Here is an 18,216-nt window from a genome sequence, read left to right as displayed (position 1 = left end):
AGCCTGGTCTCCTAAAAATTACATTCCCATACAACAAAACTGTCCGCGGTGTCCCGTGTGAAACCAAAGTCAAAGTTTTTTAAGAATATCACCAACGCTAGCTTTAAAAAACATAACAAACATACTTATTTTAAGCCCAACCGTGATGTTTTCACTAAACATAACATAAGTAATTTGTTGCGTTTTTGTTTTGTTTCACTTTATGATGTTAACCACGTGTTAAACACTACGACCGTAATCCTGGAGAGAATACATTTCCCTCAAAACGTAATTGAGAATCAAGTTGAGTTGTATGGGAATTTAATTTTGGAGGAGACAGGGTTGAAAAGCACAAACCATATTTCACACCTATCAGAAAATTAGTTTTACAGACACATGGTCATAAGCAAAACAAAATGACACAGTTGTAATTGCAAATACTACAAATCAATACAAAGGATTAACAAGGTTAAAAAGCTAAAGAGTGCCAAGAAGGGAAACATTTTTGTTGGTAACAAAGTGCATACAAATACAGCATATTCATGGCAGAGCTAAAACTGTGATGGAGATGGTTAGGAGAGTCTAACACTGTATGCTCCATTATTTTCATTTTCAGCTGTCTCTTGAAGATGTCAAGTTAAGCCTGATTCACCCCAATTATGTTTTTGCCTCTCTAACAAGGCTAACATATTTTTCTCTGTTGGCAAGACCAAATTCTCAAACTGGATAGCAATGGAAATGGATAAAAATAGATGTATAAAACATCATGGCATACTGTATACTACTACAGCGTATTAGGGTCATTTTAGATTAAAAAAAATAATAATTACGGAGCTGAAGAAGGGGGTAATATTCCAAGAGAAAACTCAGAAATTCCAAGATTATAGTCATAAACTTGCGAGAAAAAGTTGTCTTTATTCTTTGATTTTTGGGTTGCTGGAATTTAATAGATAATTTGTGACAATGACTGATATATTTGACTACATACATGCTGAAAATCAAAGATTTTTACTGTATTAATTCAAATATTTTCCAAAATAAATGTCCCTAAAAGTGTATGATTCAACTTTTTCCCATGGTCTAGTGTTAAAAAAAATTAACAAAAATCGCAATAATTGGTAATCGAATCACAATACTTAAAAATCGCAATACATATTGAATCAGTGTTGTGATAGTATCGAATTGTGAGATAGACGTGTCGTCCCAGTGTTACAAATTTCTTAGAAAAAAACTTGAATATTCTCTGAGATTATAAAGTCATACATTTGAAAGAAAAAAACTCAATGAAAAACCATGGTAACGCCAGCCACCGTCTGAATGTCATTGCTCCGAACACATTGCATTACCATAGTTACACACTGGCGCTTTGAAGGCACTGTGCCCAACTGTCACTGTGTCAGTGTGAAACAACACAGAAAAGACACATAACTTAATCCCTTGTGTTGAACTACAGATTATGGTGAATTATGTCCTTAGAGTTCGCTGGGGAGAGGGACATCTGGTATACCCTGCTTTTTCTCATAAGTTAGCCACTTTGATCTCAGAAATTCAGATTGTTATTTTCTCTGAATATTACCCTCAACCCCCGGCTCCCTAATTTATAGTTTTTTTTACCTACAATGGTCCTAATACGCTGTCTTAGTATACCTACATTGTTTGTCTTAAAAAGTACAGTTGTACCTTTTTAATATTGGCTTTGGTCAAAGCAAAGTTTATGGATAATGATATCCAGGTGCATCTACAAGTTTGTTGTTAGTATTCGGTGCGGCTCTATTTATAATATCCAGGTACTCACAGTTTGAGCGCACCTCATAGATTGTAAGAGCAGCCATATCATCCAGTGACTTCTACCCAGAGATCTAGATCCACTCTAATGATTTAGTAATGCCATTTGCTTGTGGTGTTTAGACTGTGCAGCAAATTGAGTCATTACTCAGTGTTGTCGATTTAAATTGCTCCTGTCTCGGTGGCAATTCCTTTTTGTTTCGGGAAGAGAGAGGGAGCACGGTAAACTGTAATCCGGCCCCCAGTGACTGTATTAATTCACCCTGGCTCACGTTACGCTCCTGATGAACAGCTCCGACTACACCTTCCTGTCATTGATTAATTGTGTGTTAAAGTAACAGAGGAGTGAATTAGTAAATAGGGGACCCCTATGACAGGGGCTGACTCATGTGTTCTTCCTCAATGTGAGGGAGTAATTGGAGCTCTCACTCAACACTTTTACCCCCTTCCTCAGTCCACGTCACCTCTGCCACTATCTGCACCTGCCAGGCGCCAGGCGCGCTACGCCCACTGCCGACGTTGTCATTTGCATTCTGCGGGCGACGTGGTCTACTTTAAAACATGGCAGCGGCGAAGGGCGCGGGAGAGCGGAGTCGTTTTAATGGGTCAAATGTATTCAGATGAGGACAAACGTGGCTTATTTAGTTCCCCCTTCAAAAGCAGGAAATGGAAAAAGTGTTCCCAGGAGAAATCATGTTCTGCCCGGTGTAGAAGGCCTCCGCCGTGTCGGCGGGAGCTGCCAGACTCTGATAAGAGACAGCTATTCGCATCTCAGAGTGTGTGTGCACACAATCCTGTGCGAGTGTGTTTGTGTGCGAGTGTGTTGGAAGCTGTCAGAGCATTTGCTCATTATAAAGTGACCTGTAGGACGGGCCCTCGCCAACATGACATGTTAATGGCATAGTGGGAGACAGGTAGGAGGCAGGCTCAGTGCAGTCACTCGTCACACAACACTGGTATTATTAGCTCTGTATGCGTTGTCATTAGCATCTCTGCTAAGGCCCCCATTACCACTGGTCTTCCTTTCTCTCTGCCAGTATCAAGCAATCCAATCAGAGCTCAGATCATGAGAGGGGAAAGGTGAATACTTCTGCCTTTAAGTTATATATTATATGTGCAAAATGTGACAGAAATACTTCTGTATGCGTGATAATAATTAAAGCTAGGGTTGGTAGTGTTACTGAAAAACATTTTTGTTATATATTTGTTGAAATTCTCATTACATCCCGAGCATTCAGCAATCAATAAATCAATTGCTCTGACAAAAAAAAAGAAAATCAGGACTTAGTGAAAGTATATGTCTGGACCGTGTCTGGTCAGTCCGTGAATTTGTGGCTAAATTGTTACACAAATAGTCAGTGGTCATGTCTATAATGTTAAATCCAGCGGTACATGTCCATCAGGTTCCCGCGAGGACACTCTGGGACGCGCTGCTCCACTCAACTGGCTGTTCAAGCGGTGACGTACCCTATTGTGAAATGCACCTGATTGGTCCTGGTTTTCTGATTGCCCTTTCAAACAGGAAACAACATGGCTCATAAACTTTCTGTTATTCCGTCTAAACAATCCACTAAAATCTACTTCTGAAAACATTTTAAGCAAGAAATAGTCTATGCCACTGCTGAATCTGGTTTCATTTTAGAACTAGATCGTCTAGTTTCACAGCTTTGTCCATGTTTCCTGAGCATAAAGGACTGTTCCCGCCTTTTCATTGTGAAAGAGCAACGGCCAAGGAGGAAACTCCAACAATCGGTCGACTAATCATGTAACTTCATCGCTCACTCAGTCACTCAGTGACAGACTTTTGCATATTTGTAGGGCTGGCCCTCTGCGGTCCAGCCAAATATCTGGTATCTGTGGCTGTCGCAGGACTGGACTGTAATAATCCCATCCGATCATTTCAATGAGATGAACTCTTCACTCATTGCGCATCACAGGAGTCTTCCATGAGCTGCTTGCTTGAAAGCTGTGAGTACTAACCATAGCCATGTTCGTTGTTTATGTTCATAATGATAAGTGGCTTTGGAGGGAGGCCTGAAGGGATGGACTGTCAGTGTTGCCGACTTTGTGACTAGATTTAGGGACTTTTGGAGCTAGTGCTGCTAGCTACTTTCTTTGGAAAAGAGTTGGCAACACTGAGCTTTGTTTTTTGGTTGGATAATTTTTAAAATGTAGCGTACTCTTGCTAGTTTCTTAACATTACCGACCCTAGCTTTAATGTGGTTGATTGTGTGTCTCTATGTCTGGTTCCTCATCTAATCCCACAGAAATTGCATTTATATATTTGTGCCTCACTATTTATAGCTCATTCTTATTATGTTGCAAGCGTAAAATGGGATGATTTGCCTTCTTTTCATCCTATACTGTACACTGGGCCACATGGGAGTCACGTGGTCTCTAAATTGGCAGCAGGATGCGAGCAAAAAGGCCTGCCGAGGGGCCAGAAACCTCTCAAAGCTTTTGCTGGCGAGGGTTTCCACGTTTGTCTGTTGCTGTCGTGTGGCTTGGCCCACCTTCCACTACTGAAACCCAGACAGTCGGCGAAATGTGCTCTCGCACTCGTCCTCTCCTTGTTGGTGGATCCAGGCAGGATCAGGTGGTCATTTTTATTAGGTCTAGGCAGAACCGGCCTGTTCATTTGGAGCAGCTTGTTTCTCAGTTACGATGCTCCGCTTTACTGGCAGGAGAGCACACTGAGGAGAGCTCCACAGCCTCAGGTGTCTTTCATGATGTGCATCCACCAAAGCCCCAGTAACATTGCCTTGTTTCATGGTGTAGTTAACACCAACAGGTGTCCCACCATCTGAGGCCATTTAGGAGTGCTGTGAAACATTCCCTTAAAGCCCAGACACACCGACCCGACATCAAAGAATGAGCGGCGACAAAGGCCACCGGTTGCGTTGCCACACGACGACTTTGTCTTGGCCAAAAAATTGCACTCGAACACAACGCAAAGACGACAGCCAACGACCAATTACCACATACGTTCTGCATGAAACAAAGCGTCATTTTCACACCACTCTCACTCACCACTTAGCTTCATTCCAGATGGACATGTCGTTGAGGCGACGGTGCGGGACACGCCCCAAAAACTAGATCGACAGACGCTCACTGGCAACCCCAAACTGTCAGACGGCCGACCGTCAGCTTGGTGTGTCAGGGCCTTTAGCGTCTACATGTGTACCATCCAGAGCTTTGAAACCCCTCTCTATATCCTTTTTGGGGGGGTAAAGTATCACACGTTCAGAAAAACACGTTATGCACTTTTCATTTCAAAAATGTATGCACCGGAACATTCACTCCACATTAATCTTTTCTGATCGGCAAATTTCTGCACCTTGTCTTTGCAGTCTTTGTAATATTGTCAAGAGTGCTCAGGTACTCACTCTGTCTGGACTTGCTAATGCTTAAGTGATTTTTTTGCTAGTAAGTGGCACCTTGAAACTGCCAGTCAAATAGTTTAGTATGAATATCTGCTACTGCTCAAGTGCTTTCTCCAGCTTAACTCTTCATCAGCGGTGCTACTTAGGCCTTTTGTGAAGACAATGACTCTGTGTCGTAATCTGCAGGACTTTATCACTCTGTCGCTTTTTTTATTTCTCTTCCCCCTGCCTCCGGGCTTTTTTTTTTTTTATAGAGACCACACCTTTCGTAAGTGTTATTTACTCGCTCTATCAGCAGCCACAAGCTGTAAATGCCATTTTGAAAACGCTTTGCGTCTTATTAATGGCCATGCAACGGAGTGCTGTAATTTGCTGCGCTTTGCTCTTATTGGAGGCGAGGGATCTAAATGGGTGCTTTAGAGCAGCCGAGAGAACCTGTTTGTCCTTGACATAAAATAAAGATCTGAACTGGTAATATATTTGCTGTTTCCCTTCCTTTATTGTTTTGCTGTGTTTGCCCTCAGGCAATTACAGCGGAAGAGTCGAGTTTCTCAATCACTCGGCAGCACTGTACATAAAACCATTTTATATCCTCCTCCTCCCACCCCCCCCACAAACCCTCCCTCTCGCCACCGCAGTGGGAAGGATGAGTAATAAAAAGGAGAGAGCAACTTGTCAGCGTTAAAAGATTATGTGTTTTGCCCCCTCCAAAGGAAGAGAGTAGTGTTTACAGGCTTGAGTGGGTGCTCGCTAGGCCGAGGCTGAGGCTGATTGCACTAGAGTACCCTGTCAGCCAGTGATTTGTCATGTACTTTATCATCCTTGTCACTCTGCAGAGCGTTGTCATAGGTAACGTCCCCGCCTGCCCCCTCCCCCCTCTGTGCTTTGTACCCAGTCAGTGTAGGAAATTTGTATTTACTTTGGGGGAGTGTAATTTGTTCCTCATGGATAATATGACCCTTAGCGGAGCCGGATCACGGGTTAGTTGAAGTGATATTTTCCGGTAATGGTAGTCGTACATCATGGCTGTCAGGCCGGGTTAGGAGGCGAGCACATTACAGCTCCATTTTAGCACTGCAGGCATCTGGGATTATTTTCCATAACCAAGTATGACATGACCGCTCTGCGGAGTGCATTAAATTTTTACTAGCTTTTTTCCCTCCCCCCCCCCCTCCGGCAACTTCTGTGGCTTTTCCCCCGGTCTGGGTCTCGGGGCTGCCACAGTGATGGATACCCCCGGAGTCCCAGTAGCCCTGGCCAAGGTTAGCGGGTGTCACAGACCTACACCGCTCCCCTCCATCCAATAACCGGTAAATCCCTGCTCCCTCTGAGGCGCGTGCACACGGCTCACCAGTGCAGCCAACCTCTCGCCTCCACACACACACAAACAGAGATACAAAGAAAAGGAACAAGCATATTCCCCTTTGAGAAGTCATTTAACAAGTGGATGTGAGAAGCGAGAAAATGATTACACCTCGAGGTCTGTCGCCTCAAGCAGGTTTCACCAAAGAAGGACAGACAGACAGACAGACAGATAGATAGATGGACATTTGGTCACTAAATGCGTAAAAGCACCCCACCTTCACTACCATGAATAAAGATCATCCCACACGTGGCAGTGCTCGTGATGGCTAACAGCGTGGCGCTCCACAGCTGTTGATTGCTTTCCTTTTCTTTTCTCTGCGACTCTTCTCTCCCCTTCTGATTCCTCTCTCCTTGGCAGCAAGGTCAGCAGTGTAAATGCCACCTCTTGCCATTGACAAATGGTCGCCCCCCTGTCTGATAATCAGTAGGGTCTCGGAGGTGGACGAGCAGGCGGAGCTCATTAGGGTGCCACAGATGAGAAATTAATGTGGAGATTCCAGGCCTGGCAGAGAGCCACGCTGATGGGCCCTGGGTGGGGGGAGGTGGGGAGGGAGGAGGAGTAGGTGGGGGTGGGTGGATGGATGGACCCTGTCTGATGGATGACCAGGTCAGCAGGCAGCAACACTCCCTAGACAGTCCCACACATACACAAACACACACACCCACGCGCCTGTCCTCCCCCTGTAACCTCCCCTTCTTCCTCCCCGTCTCCCAACCTCCCTTGTAGTGCAACTCATCCCGCCCATCCACCCAGCGGTACAGTAATGACACTGTGGAGCGTAAGGCCACAGGAGAGAAGGTCAGACGAGAGACATTTCACCCTGGTAATTAAATGGAAGCGGCCTAATTGACATAAATTTCCATGTTTCCTTTTTCCTATAAGAAATAAGATGGCGACACAAGGTGAAGGTGTCAGCCTGTCAATGCACTTCACAGGTTATTTATATTGCCTGTCGGTGATATACAACCGCCAACAGATTGTTTTGTCTTAATTTACACTTGTTAAAGCTGGAGGAGGCAGTTTACTGTTGGCGTTATTGGAAATGGAAATACAGCCCCCATCCTGAGCTCGCCTCAACATTTTGAGTGTTAAGGTGAAATTTGCTTTATCTTTTGTTTTGATCATTTTGATGGTTTTGCTCACCTGCTTTCTTGAATATAACACCACTCTAAATGACTTTAAGTGTGACGAATCCTCGCACACAACACATACACAAAAAAACAGTATCTTGTGTTGTTTAAGCAGCGTAGCCAGTGTTGCCTTAGAGAAGATTTGAGACTTGAAGAGAGCAGGCTTGCTTTCCTCTGGGGCTCTGACCCTCCTCCGTCCTCCTCTACATCCACGGTGACCCATTTACAGTAGCTAACTCCAGCTTGCAACCCCTCATTGTCCCAGCAGGTAATTCCTCATTCTGTCACAGCACACCATTTTCTAGACCTCACAGCCTCAGATGTGCACAGTAATCAACATGTCATTAATGTTGCGTTTGTGCCATCCGTCAAGTCTTCATAGTTTACGATATTTACATTGAAGTTACGAAATGAAGGAGGCCCTTCCATGTAACTAACTGGAGACTGATAAACCAACACCTAAAGCAGGTGTTGATACGTCAAATATGGGTCAAACAAACACAGGACTGCTACTCGGGTTCGGTGTTGGTGTCCCGTGTGTAACCAAAAGTTGACCAAGAGTGATTTTTACTGATGACGTTATGTCACGTGATACGACGCAACTGAGTCTCATGACGTTACATCCATAACTTATGCTGCGTTACAAGCGTACTTATTTTAAGCCAAACCATGATGTTTTTTCTGACCCTCACAAAGTAGTTTTGTTGCCTTAACCTAACCGCTACTGTTTCAGAATGTTAACCACCATTGTTTCACAATCCTAACCATGTGCAAACTTTCAGCGTCAAGATACAACGCAAAAGGCTGCCCCCAACCAGCGTCAATATAGTGTGGCAAAATATGACGGGTAGGAATGATTATATGTTACATAAGGTCTATAAAGGGTCTTATAGGCATTGGAAATCCTTAGATATGACAAAAATACAAGAAGTCCTTGACCTGGCATTAAAGCTTCCCAGCTTTTTGGACCTCTTTGTGTCCTAATAAATTACCGAGATAAGACTGCGTTGGCAATTATATCCTGCACTCACATTTTCACCATTAGTACATCATTTGAAGTGAAATCTTTCCAATTTGCTGAAACACTAAACTCACTATTTACTCAGTAGCTTACAATTGGCATTCAATCTGTATGCAGGATCGGTTTTTAAATCTGACAAGGTGCCTACAGTTTCAAAAGGCATCCTGTTTCTCTGAATTTATCAGACGTGTCTGAGTTTATATGAGACCTTTCCCAGGCGCCTGAGGAATGTGTAAACTCTAACTCTAATGTGTTGAATGTGTTGATCTGTTAAATATTTGCTGAATGGTCAAAAGAAGCCAGGTTATTAATGTTGTGGTTGAAGTATTTGGACCCATGCTGATTACATTGACACAGCAGTGTCGTGATTATTTTTTGGTAAACTCAAAAGCACCTTTATACAAAAGCATGTGAAATGCAATCGAAACCTTTTTTTTGCATCCACAAAAAGCATCGCTATTGCTTTTTAGATTACCTCCTGATGCCTTCTGATAGCTTTCGGCACGGCAGTTTTGATGTTGAGACACAGGCTTGTAGAAGGTTGACTCCCACCTTGAGACGTGATATTATACAAGCCCTAATGTGTTACACTTGCCTCTAGAGTGCTCAACCTCACCATTCATTTATGGCCAACAATAAAAGGTAATAATGCACACGTTTGAATGGAACAAGGTTGCCAAGTCCTTGAAATTGAATGGGGGGAGAGAAAAAACAGTCGCACCAGTGAATCATGTTTCAAAGGCAATGATTCAATTCCCATCGCAAGCTGAGAACACAGGGAATGGAAAATAATTCAATCAGCAACAAAAACCATAAATATGCTGTTTGACTGAGATGCTCGCTCCTGTGGAAGAAAAAAAAATCCATTTCCATCTTTCCTGACCTGGAAAAGAAAAATGTCTCAGGCAAATTGTGTACATATATCAAAGACTTTATGAGATTGGCCACATACTGAGAGGCTTTGGAGTGAAAACAAAACCACAGTTAAAGAAATGTTACGTCTTGTATATATCGAAGTCAGAGTAGAATGTGGCAGATATAGTTTCCACTGTTGAAGTTGTGCACACATGATATAACAGTAATGCAGGGCACACACTATATGAGAATCAAGCCAATTTTAGACCCAATTCCCATTCCTGACAATCGTCCTGATTTTTTGATGGTTCTAAAGATTATCTTTCCAAATATTCAATTCATGGGAAAACGATAGCCAATTGGGAACCAAGCTGACTGAAGCGGAAGGACAACCACCGCCGTCATGGCGACCGTGGCTAATGCATGAGCTAATGCAAAACGCAAAGCATAAAGTAGTAGCAAGATGAACCTCAGAAATGGAGGACCAACTTGTTGATTTGTGGCAACAACACAGGTGTTTATTTAACGTGTCTCCATGACTTCATCCATCCATCCATCCATCGTGAATTTTCAGTACAAAGTAGTGCAAAAACTAACATCGCTGGGACAGTTGGGACTCTTGTTGTTCATGAAGGGAATCTGTTAGTGTGTGTTGTGCTGTTCTGGACAAATCGTTGCTGTCCACACACTATAGGAACAGAACTGTTGAATTTAACATAATGTCGTTATGTGTGGGCTCTCTCACATTTTCAACATCTGTTAAGGTTTGAAAAATGTTTTTGTGTGGGCCAGCCTTTAGTCTTCCTGCAGCAAGACTCCTTTATCAATAGGATATAGAAGGCATGGCATATTATTCTTGGTAACTGATTGCTATTTTCATAGCCATCTGTTAAGCATATCATTAGCTCTCCCCATATTTCTAATAATGTCACTAATGTTGTTTTAGCAGCGCTGCTAAAATCAGCCTAAGCTCTAAGCCTAAAAAAACAGCAATGTCAAACATGTTGAGTCAAACTAAATCACATACATTTTTTATACAATCGACGTGCGCATTAATGAACTTACTCCACGTGGTGCCATTTGTCAGGTGCAATGACGGGCTGCTGGGTAGAGGAGTGCGCCGTGGCGTCCTGCGTACGTAGAACCCTCTGGGTCATGTTAGGCCGCTGGATTTGTGGCCGATCAAGAGTGAGCAGCGCCCCGGCTCCTCGGGTGTCTGTCCTCATCTCTATTTATGAGGCGGTGTTGCCAGTTACCGGTCTTTAATAATGCATGGAGTAAGACCTTGGGTTCAAACCAGTGTCTCTGGAAACGGGCCGCTTATAAAAAAAAAAAATTGGTTGTTGTTATGCAGAAAGCCCTCCGCTGCGCCTATCTCTTTTCTCTCACGCGCTCTCTCTTCATCCCTCGCTGTCTCTCTATCTGCCCTCTCTCCCCGCTGAGAGTGAGTTCTCCGACACGCCAAGGTTAAACTTTTCTCGCTGCGCTCGGCGGATGTCAGTCAAGGCCCGGCTCACCTGCACATAAGCCCCCCCAGCAACCGGGCCAGTGACTCTCGCACAAACCCTCTGCCCCCTCATTGCCCTTTTGTCAAGCCAAGGATTTCTGCAGGCAACTTGCTTCAGAATTGACTGGCTCTCTGTCTTTCCACTCTCCACAGCAACCTCAGCTCACCCACAGAAAATGGCTTTAATCCCTGCAGCCACAGCAGGATTTCTCTATCTGCGATTTGTCAGCTGGCAAAAGCGAACCCAGTGCACTCGACACAAAGATGGTAAATTATACCAAATTTGTGTAATGCAGTCTATGGCAGAGATAAAGTAGTAAAAATCTGATCGCAGACTACAAATTTAGTAGGACTGTCAATTGATTATGATATTTAATCGCAATTAGTCTCATGTTTGTTCAGTTAATCACAATAAATCTCACATTTTTGATCTGTTCAAAATGTACCTTAAAGGGAGGTTTGTCAATTATTTAATACTCTTATCAACATGGGAGTGGGCATATATACTTGCTTTATGCAAATGTATGTATATATTTATTATTGTAAATCAATTATCAACACAAAACAATGACAAATATTGTTCAGAAACCCTCACAGGTACTTTATTTAGCATAAAAAAATATGCTCAAATCATAACATTGTAAACTGCAGTCCAACAGACAACAACAGCTGTCAGTGTGTCAGTGTGCTGACTTGACTATGACTTGCACTAAACTGCATGGGATTATCATAAAGTGTGCACGTCTATAAAGGGGAGACTCGTGGGTACCCATAGAACCCATTTTAATTCACATATCTTGAGGTCAGAGGTCAAGTTACCCCTTTGAAAATGGCCATAACAGTTCTTCCTCGACCTTTCTTTAGAGCGTTATTTAGCGTCCTTCGTGACAAGCTAGTATGACATGGTTGGTACCAATGGATTCCTTAGGTTTTCTAGTTTAATATGATGCTAGTATCTTCACTTTAAAACTGAACCCTTTACAACTTAAAATCGCAAGAATGCGTTAATGTGTTAAAGAAATTAGTGCCGTTAAAACAAATTTGTGTTAACACGTTATTATCGCGTTAACTTTGACAGCCCTAAAATTTAGTAAAACTCTCCCTCAAAAGATCTGTGACATAGTTTTCTGCTTTCATGCACACAAACAGGCTCTTACATTCTTATGTTTTTGTTTGATTTGATATTTGAGCTTCAATGTGTACTCCTACTTCCTGCTTGAAGTCAGTAAGTTGTTAGATTAGTGTCCTATTTATCATTCTTTGTGTAGGTTTTAGGCATTTCCAGGAAATGATACCGTTAGTGCAACAACTCTAACTGAACAAAATGTGAAGATGATGGTAACTGTCTCATTAACTGATTGACTTTGTGACGTAAATCAACATTCGGATTGACTAAAACAGTCTTCCAAGGATTGTTTGGCGAGCAATATTTGTAGCCATGGAAATGAGATAGATTATTATACACTACAGAAAAGTATAATAACTGCTGTAGAGGACCATATCCCTAATCTCCTGCTGTGTGAGCCACCAGAGACGGTGAGTCACTACAGAAGAAGAGGATCCTAAATGAGGAAAATGGAGAACAGGCTTGTCAGAATGACAACGCTGTCCCAGCATGCATGGCGGCAGCCACAAACAATCCTAATGACATCAGGGGCTCTGAGGAGGGGCTGTACGCTGTCGGCTCCTGGGCTCAGGCCGGTCCCCCCCCCCCACACACTTCCTACCCTTACAACCGCCACCACCACCACACTGCTTGTTAGAGGCGGTGTAATTAGGTGGCTGAGCTTGTTGCAAGTAGCCCAGGTCACAGAGGCATGTCCAACCCTTGTCCTGATTGCTCCGTGGGGAATTATTGACAAAACACAAGGAGCATTGCATGTTGGGCTCTAATTATGTGTACAAGACACAGACGGCCCCGGGGAAATTAAATGAAATTCCCCAGCTTGATGGGTCCTCCACACTCATGGGATCCATTCTGTTTCTTATTAAGCCCAGCCATTGTCTGGCTTTATGAGGCTGCTGTGTGCAGCTAGGCACCAGCTAAATGCTTTTAAGTGTCTCTCTTGTCACAGTGGCAATACATCAATGACTCATGGTGGAAAATTGCCTGTCGATGGTGATCCACACTGAAACGAGTGTAAGCAGTAAAGCAACAAATGTATTTAACTAATGCTCACTAATATTGTAAATATAGGGTGTGAAATGGAGCACCTGCATGGTGTTTCAACGTGTAATCAGTTTCTTGTTGCTGCAGCCTGGCCTGGACACATCCAAACACCTCCGCTCTAATTCCCCTGGCCCAGATACTGGACAGGAATTGATAGTCTCCTGCTTGTGCAAATGAAGTGATAAGGGGTCTCACCCAGATTACACAAGGCCTAAGTGGCGCTGAGAAAGCTTATGGAGATGAATGAATTCATGAGGCCGCCTGACAGATTCTTAAGAAGCAATGTAATAAGGGATAAATCAAACGGCTACCATTTTGCCTCTGAATGATTTCAAATTAAAGCAGAGGGAGATGGCAGACCTCCCGGGAGCACGTGAACTTAAGCGCAGAACTGTGGCTGACCCTTATGTATATTTCTCTATCATTAGAACGCCCTAATGGCTAATGTACAAAAAGGCTGCATAAGCAGTAAATACTCCATTCCTTTTGATTCAGCACAGTGGGGTGTTAGCTGTCTTTGAATTTCCAGACTGTGGGGGCAGGCCCAATCCTAGAGGTCTGCCCACGGATCATTCTAACCACCATTAATAATTGAGCATATTATGTTGTAAGATGGTGGATCATCCAGGACTGTTGTGGAGAAATCTTTTATCTCTGCTGTACACTCTGAGAAATAAGGGTTCCCAAAAGGATTCTTCTGAGGTTCTGCCCAGAATCATTTGAACCCTTTTTTGAAGAAAGGATTTTTTTTTAACAGTTCCTTGTAAGACTAAGGGTTCCATTAAGAACCCCTTTCATCCAAAGAGAACCCTTTTTGCAAGACAGGGTTCTTCAGTGATTGTTGAAAGCATGGGGTGTTAAAAGATCATCCCTGCTACACCCCCAAAAACTGTGATTGTGAACCATGATTGTTGGGGGTTGCGCTGCACCAGATCAGCCCCGGTCCTTGAGGAGCCTCATGAGGCCCGAGGCTGCTGGACGTGGTTGGCCCCAGGCTAACCTGTTAAACTGAAACCATGATTAGGGTGGAGAAACATCTATTGGATATAAAAGAGAATATAAAAGGGTTCTTGGTAGAACCCCATTGGTTGGTTCTTGTAAGCACCCTTAAGGCCTTTACACACCGGGGGCGTGACGAATAAACAACACTAAAATGAACAAAATACTCGCTTTTGAATATTAGTTGTCGAGGGTTTGTATTGTGAAAGGTTAGAACAGAAGGATCTAACCTGGTCTGATCTGTCTTTGTCAAGGTTGAAAGGAGTAATAAAGATTGCAGTCTCGGTTCGGACTATGGAGACTCCATGTAGTTGTTTCATAAATATAAGCGCACCTCAACCCGTTCCACACAACATGATTGGTTGATGCCTTCGCGGTGCAAAAGCTCTGAAAAATCTTTGTTTAAAGGCCCAAGAAGGTGGAAAGTTTCTGGATGGAACCTCCAGAGAGGGTTCTGGGTGGAAAGATTACACCATAGAAGAGTATGAGAAAATACTAAGAGTATGAGAAAATACTATCCCCGACCAGGGCCTATTGACTGGGAAATGCCTATTGACCCGGAAAATGTCCCTCGAACTTAATTTAGACCCTGGTCCCTGCGGTCGTAACGCAATGAGTTCCTCAAAAGGTTCTTAGTTTTCTTTCTTAGTCTTAGTTTAGGTTGAAACGGGGAACTTTATAAAAGGTTCTACCAGGAACCAAAAAGAGTTCTGCTATGGAGACCAGCTGACGAACCCTGTATGGTTCTAGTTAGCCCCTTTTATTTCTAAGAGTGTAGCTGTGCCTCGCTCTTAATGTAGAAAATTATTGAGTCATGGCTACTACTCTATGTAAGCTGGTTAGAAAAAAGCACTACAAGATCAAAGTGAATACCATACAGGCGCATGTCAAGGCTACCAATAGCATTTGCTGAGCATCATTATGTGGCTCTTTACAAGGCTCCAGCAAGCAGCACACAATTAGGTCAGATCTTCCTCTGCAATACTCTGGAGACTAGTGTTGCCCACCGTGATTATCCTTCATTGATTGCTCATACTAAAGCTTGTACAAGCGTCAGACAAACAGGCTTTCTTATGAAACCGGAATCATACATGAAAATGTCAGGTCACCTCACTGATGTGACCCGCATCACAACAACACATAGCACTCTGGTCAATTAAGCATGGGGCAGAGCGTGCGTCGTATCAGCCCCGTTCCAACCAGTCCCACATGCCCCGTGGCTATGCAGACAACCCGGCTCACTGTGTACAGTGAGCACACGCGCTCTGAAAATGTTACCAAGACCAACACTCAAAGAATAATTGGCAGAAGATGCAGATGTGCTGGCTGCCGTGCTCCCAGGTCAGAGAATAGAATATGATGCGTTTCGAATGGCAAGTGGAGGTGAGTCATACTGACACCGCTCGCCGTAATGATGTTTCTGCTTTGCGCAGCCACACAGCCAGCAGGAAAGAGACGAGCATGTGAGCGTGCAAACTAATGTGAGGGTGGTGTTAGCTGCCATGCGTTGGTTTCAGTGACTTTACGGTATTTAGCATCTAGCCGCCGCCCCGACATCAATTTCATGATGTTAATCAGTGCCAGGCTTCATCCGCCTCCTCATCTTCATACACAGAGACGTGTCATGACAAGCACACGTATGCCAGGCATACAGTTCTAAATAACAAAGCAAAAGACATGTGCCCTTTGGGTGGTGAGATAGCTCATTACCTATGAGCGACCTTCCATCTGCACTCATGGCTGCTCTGGGAGCCATTATGATTATGATGGAAATCTCACAAGCCATTACTGGGAGACAGCACAGGGCTCACTGCAGACACACTAATGGACTCATTTGTAATTGGGAGAGAGGGAAATGACTCTGTGAGCTAGCAGTGGCTTTGTTTGATGGAGTATGGAGGAGCGCATACTCGATTTGACAAATGAAACGGGGTTAGTTGTCTATGTGAACTAAACCGCTGTGCTTCCTTGATCACTGCACATATGCACATACTAATACAAACACTCTAGTTAACTCCCAGGAGCCTGTTCATATTCTCTTTCCCTGGGGGGGGGTTGGGCTTTAGGTTTTGACGATCAATCTTTGAGACCCACAGGACGTGTAGGAAGAGTTATTACAGGATGCATTTCTTATGGTGCATTCACACCAAGACAGAAGCAAATTTTTCGCGCGCTGGAATTACTTACAGAGTCAAAGCAAAGAGGCGAATAGACGTGAATTTGCACCGGGCGATTTGAATGGCGCGAACACACGAAATTCACTTTTTACAAATCTGCATCATTATGTTGTTATTTCAGCTTACTTTTGATCCATTTGCAAAAACGTTGCTGCCGTATTTACGCCTAAATGATGTTATATTGAGTGTTGATGGAGCAGCTACAATGTTAGCATAGCCTGGCCCTGATCGATCCAAACTCCATTCAGAAAACAAGCATTTTAAAAGTTGTTTGCTTGTCGTCTCGCGGACAGACCTAACAAAGCATGAATTCATACTTTTTTACAAATCTGCATTATTATGTAGTTATTTCGGCATCCTTTTGATCTGTTTATTGCAAATGAATCACAGCACAATCTGTTTATTTTGGGTTCATACTGCAGTATCGACGTGTAGCTTGCTAGATACCATCAGTCCAATGGCACTGTATGTGAATACGGCTCACTGCCGCTTGATGTTATGAACCCAGGCACAACGGCGTTTGGTTTTCTGACATATCTGTGACTTCCACATGTACAAAGGAGTAACAGTGGTTATTTCTTCCATGGTTGATGGCAGAAATGGCGGAAAGAAAAGTTGTTGGTATCTATGGAGACAAGCTCCTTCTCCTCTCCAGTGTGTCTAGCGCGAATGAACACAAATGATACCGGCGGTCCAACTCGGGCGAGTAAAGCAAGGCGTAAATTCGCTTCTCTCTTGGTCTGAACACAGCATGAGAGGTGATAATAGTGTTGATATTGACTGGTTGGGGTTGGATGGGTCACCCTCTAAATCTTGGGACTAATAGTGAAACTCATGCCGATCCCTCAGCAAGTTATTGTTATGAATAGGGGACAAGAGCACAAGTGGAGTCCTCAGAAGCATTTAAGTGCACGGCTGTTTGTGCTTTTTCCGGTAATTCATCTGCGACTATACATAAAATCCATATTGATCCACTCTCACTGTTTACAGAGACAGCGTAGAGCATTTTTCACCCCAGAACTTATCTGTTTTCCTCAGTTAATTTCAGCAACATCTGGGAAGTAAAGTGCTGAGGTTTATTTCCTGTTTCTCATTATTTTAATTAAGTGAGATTTCAGTGCTTTCTATTCGAATTGTCCCCACAGCGTTGCTCCACACATTGATTATGATTCGCTGGTTATTCCCCAATTCCAGGAGGATTAGAAAAAAAACACAAGTGCCATTGTGGTAAAACATTAGTTCAGCATGTGTTTACAGCAGTAACAATAAATGTTTTAAAAACTGAGAAAAAGGCCCTCTTTTAAAATTGGTGCTGGACTGGTAATACAGAGTATGGCAAGAAATAATTTTAAGAAAAAAAATGGAGAAATGCCCACACAAATTATAAAACATTGTCTTTAGGGCTGTCAAAGTTAACACGATAATAACGCATAAATGCAAATTTGTTTTGCACTAATTTCTTTAACGCATTGTCCCAACCTGCGTCACGAAGGAGGCTAAATAACGCTCCAAACTTAAGCTAAATTGTGGGGACGAAAAACTGGCATGGCCATTTTCAAATGGGTAACTTGACCTCTGACCTCAAGATATGTGAATGAAAATGGGTTCTATATGATAATCACATACAGTTTGGGGCAAGTCATAGTCAAGTCAGCACACTGACAGCTGTTGGGCTTGAGTTTGCCATGTTATGATGTGAGCATATTTTAATGCTAAGTGCAGTACCTATGAGGGTTTCTGGACAATATCTGTCATTGTTTTGTGTTGGTAATTGATTTCCAATAATCGATATATACATACATTAGCATGAAGCAAGCATATTTGCCCACTCCCATGTTGATAAG

At 43.2% G+C, this 18,216-nt stretch overlaps 1 protein-coding gene across 6 annotated transcripts in view; it reads left to right on the top strand.

Annotated features, from left to right (window-relative positions):
- The window catches only part of auts2a (activator of transcription and developmental regulator AUTS2 a), a 353,398-nt gene that overhangs the window by 231,792 nt on the left and 103,390 nt on the right, over positions 1-18,216 (top strand). The gene's annotated exons all lie outside the window — the stretch shown is intronic.

The sequence above is a fragment of the Sebastes umbrosus genome, chromosome 17, assembly GCF_015220745.1.
Source record: "Sebastes umbrosus isolate fSebUmb1 chromosome 17, fSebUmb1.pri, whole genome shotgun sequence".
Taxonomy (NCBI): Eukaryota; Metazoa; Chordata; class Actinopteri; order Perciformes; family Sebastidae; genus Sebastes; species Sebastes umbrosus.
The sequence above is the reverse complement of the archived record's forward strand: the minus strand, read 5'-3'. Positions and strand labels throughout refer to the sequence as shown.